Source organism: Schistocerca nitens, chromosome 3 (assembly GCF_023898315.1).
Source record: "Schistocerca nitens isolate TAMUIC-IGC-003100 chromosome 3, iqSchNite1.1, whole genome shotgun sequence".
NCBI lineage: Eukaryota > Metazoa > Arthropoda > Insecta > Orthoptera > Acrididae > Schistocerca > Schistocerca nitens.
In genome coordinates, this window is record NC_064616.1 from 701,029,329 (window position 1) to 701,033,600 (window position 4,272).

A 4,272-nucleotide genomic window follows, 5' to 3' on the forward strand; every position below is an offset into this window, starting at 1 on the left:
CTTGTCAGCATGTAGCCTGTTCATTCCCTATCTGTTTACATATATTTTCGTTTACTTTATTTTTCATATGTGTGTTATCTTCCCCCATGAACCATGGACCTTGCCGTTGGTGGGGAGGCTTGCGTGCCTCAGCGATACAGATGGCCGTACCGTAGGTGCTACCACAACGGAGGGGTATCTGTTGAGAGGCCAGACAAACATGTGGTTCCTGAAGAGGGGCAGCAGCCTTTTCAGTAGTTGCAGGGGCAACAGTCTGGATGATTGACTGATCTGGCCTTGTAACATTAACCAAAACGGCCTTGCTGTGCTGGTACTGCGAACGGCTGAAAGCAAGGGGAAACTACAGCCGTAATTTTTCCCGAGGACATGCAGCTTTACTGTATGATTAAATGATGATGGCGTCCTCTTGGGTAAAATATTCCGGAGGTAAAATAGTCCCCCATTCGGATCTCCGGGCGGGGACTACTCAAGAGGACGAAGTTATCAGGAGAAAGAAAACTGTCGTTCTACGGATCGGAGCGTGGAATGTCAGATCCCTTAATCGGGCAGGTAGGTTAGAAAATTTAAAAAGGGAAATGGATAGGTTAAAGTTAGATATAATGGGAATTAGTGAAGTTCGGTGGCAGGAGGAACAAGACTTTTGGTCAGGTGATTACAGGGTTATAAATACAAAATCAAATAGGGGTAATGCAGGAGTAGGTTTAATAATGAATAAAAAAATAGGAGTGCGGGTTAGCTACTACAAACAGCATAGTGAACGCATTATTGTGGCCAAGATAGACACAAAGCCCATGCCTACTACAGTAGTACAAGTTTATATGCCAACTAGCTCTGCAGATGATGAAGAAATTGATGAAATGTATGACGAGATAAAAGAAATTATTCAGGTAGTGAAGGGAGACGAAAATTTAATAGTCATGGGTGACTGGAATTCGTCAGTAGGAAAAGGGAGAGAAGGAAACATAGTAGGTGAATATGGATTGGGGGGAAGAAATGAAAGAGGAAGCCGCCTTGTAGAATTTTGCACAGAGCATAACTTAATCATAGCTAACACTTGGTTCAAGAATCATAAAAGAAGGTTGTATACCTGGAAGAATCCTGGAGATACTAACAGGTATCAGATAGATTATATAATGGTAAGACAGAGATTTAGGAACCAGGTTTTAAATTGTAAGACATTTCCAGGGGCAGATGTGGATTCTGACCACAATCTATTGGTTATGAACTGCAGATTGAAACTGAAGAAACTGCAAAATGGTGGGAATTTAAGGAGATGGGACCTGGATAAACTGAAAGAACCAGAGGTTGTAAAGAGTTTCAGGGAGAGCATAAGGGAACAATTGACAGGAATAGGGGAAAGAAATACAGTAGAAGAAGAATGGGTAGCTCTGAGGGATGAAGTAGTGAAGGCAGCAGAGGATCAAGTAGGTAAAAAGACGAGGGCTAATAGAAATCCTTGGGTAACAGAAGAAATATTGAATTTAATTGATGAAAGGAGAAAATATAAAAATGCAGTAAATGAAGCAGGCAAAAGGGAATACAAACGTCTCAAAAATGAGATCGACAGAAAGTGCAAAATGGCTAAGCAGGGATGGCTAGAGGACAAATGTAAGGATGTAGAGGCTTGTCTCACTAGGGGTAAGATAGATACTGCCTACAGGAAAATTAAAGAGACCTTTGGAGAGAAGAGAACCACCTGTATGAATATCAAGAGCTCAGATGGCAACCCAGTTCTAAGCAAAGAAGGGAAGGCAGAAAGGTGGAAGGAGTATATAGAGGGTTTATACAAGGGCGATATACTTGAGGACAATATTATGGAAATGGAAGAGGATGTAGATGAAGATGAAATGGGAGATACGATACTGCGGGAAGAGTTTGACAGAGCACTGAAAGACCTGAGTCGAAACAAGGCCCCGGGAGTAGACAACATTCCATTAGAACTACTGATGGCCTTGGGAGAGCCAGTCATGACAAAACTCTACCATCTGGTGAGCAAGATGTATGAGACAGGCGAAATACCCACAGACTTCAAGAATAATATAATAATTCCAATACCAAAGAAAGCAGGTGTTGACAGATGTGAAAATTACCGAACTATCAGTTTAATAAGTCACAGCTGCAAAATACTAACGCGAATTCTTTACAGACGAATGGAAAAACTGGTAGAAGCGGACCTCGGGGAAGATCAGTTTGGATTCCGTAGAAATGTTGGAACACGTGAGGCAATACTAACCTTACGACTTATCTTAGAAGAAAGATTAAGAAAAGGCAAACCTACGTTTCTAGCATTTGTAGACTTAGAGAAAGCTTTTGACAACGTTAACTGGAATACTCTCTTTCAAATTCTGAAGGTGGCAGGGGTAAAATACAGGGAGCGAAAGGCTATTTACAATTTGTACAGAAACCAGATGGCAGTTATAAGAGTCGAGGGACATGAAAGGGAAGCAGTGGTTGGGAAAGGAGTGAGACAGGGTTGTAGCCTCTCCCCGATGTTATTCAATCTGTATATTGAGCAAGCAGTAAAGGAAACAAAAGAAAAATTCGGAGTAGGTATTAAAATTCATGGAGAAGAAGTAAAAACTTTGAGGTTCGCCGATGACATTGTAATTCTGTCAGAGACAGCAAAGGACTTGGAAGAGCAGTTGAACGGAATGGACAGTGTCTTGAAACGAGGATATAAGATGAACATCAACAAAAGCAAAACGAGGATAATGGAATGTAGTCCAATTAAATCGGGTGACGCTGAGGGGATTAGATTAGGAAGTGAGACACTTAAAGTAGTAAAGGAGTTTTGCTATTTAGGGAGTAAAATAACTGATGATGGTCGAAGTAGAGAGGATATAAAATGTAGACTGGCAATGGCAAGGAAAGCGTTTCTGAAGAAGAGAAATTTGTTAACATCGAGTATAGATTTAAGTGTCAGGAAGTCGTTTCTGAAAGTATTTGTATGGAGTGTAGCCATGTATGGAAGTGAAACATGGACGATAAATAGTTTGGACAAGAAGAGAATAGAAGCTTTCGAAATGTGGTGCTACAGAAGAATGCTGAAGATTAGATGGGTAGATCACATAACTAATGAGGAGGTACTGAATAGGATTGGGGAGAAGAGGAGTTTGTGGCACAACTTGACCAGAAGAAGGGATCGGTTGGTAGGACATGTTCTGAGGCATCAAGGGATCACAAATTTAGTATTGGAGGGCATCGTGGAGGGTAAAAATCGTAGGGGGAGACCAAGAGATGAATACACTAAGCAGATTCAGAAGGATGTAGGTTGCAGTAGGTACTGGGAGATGAAGAAGCTTGCACAGGATAGAGTAGCATGGAGAGCTGCATCAAACCAGTCTCAGGACTGAAGACGACAACAACAACAACATGTGTGTTATAACCATTCTCCAGCCGTATTTGTTTTATTGTATTTACCTCCTGTGTGTAGTTCTGTTTACTTATACAGGGTGTTTCAAAAATGACCGGTATATTTGAAACGGCAATAAAAACTAAACGAGCAGCGATAGAAATACACCGATTGTTGCAATATGCTTGGGACAACAGTACATTTTCAGGCGGACAAACTTTCGAAATTACAGTAGTTACAATTTTCAACAACAGATGGTGCTGCAAGTGATGTGAAAGATATAGAAGACAACGCAGTCTGTGGGTGCGCCATTCTGTACGTCGTCTTTCTGCTGTAAGCGTGTGCTGTTCACAACGTGCAAGTGTGCTGTGGACAACATGGTTTATTCCTTAGAACAGAGGATTTTTCTGGTGTTGGAATTCCACCGCCTAGAACACAGTGTTGTTGCAACAAGACGAAGTATTCAACGGAGGTTTAATGTAACCAAAGGACCGAAAAGCGATACAATAATGGATCTGTTTGCAAAATTTCAACGGACTGGGAACGTGACGGATGAACGTGCTGGAAAGGTAGGGCGACCACGTACGGCAACCACAGAGGGCAACGCGCAGCTTGTGCAGCAGGTGATCCAACAGCGGCCTCGGGTTTCCGTTCGCCGTGTTGCAGCTGCGGTCCAAATGACGCCAACGTCCACGTATCGTCTCATGCGCCAGAGTTTACACCTCTATCCATACAAAATTCAAACGCGGCAACCCCTCAGCGCCGCTACCATTGCTGCACGAGAGACATTCGCTAACGATATAGTGCACAGGATTGATGACGGCGATATGCATGTGGGCAGCATTTGGTTTACTGACGAAGCTTATTTTTACCTGGACGGCTTCGTCAATAAACAGAACTGGCGCATATGGGGAACCGAA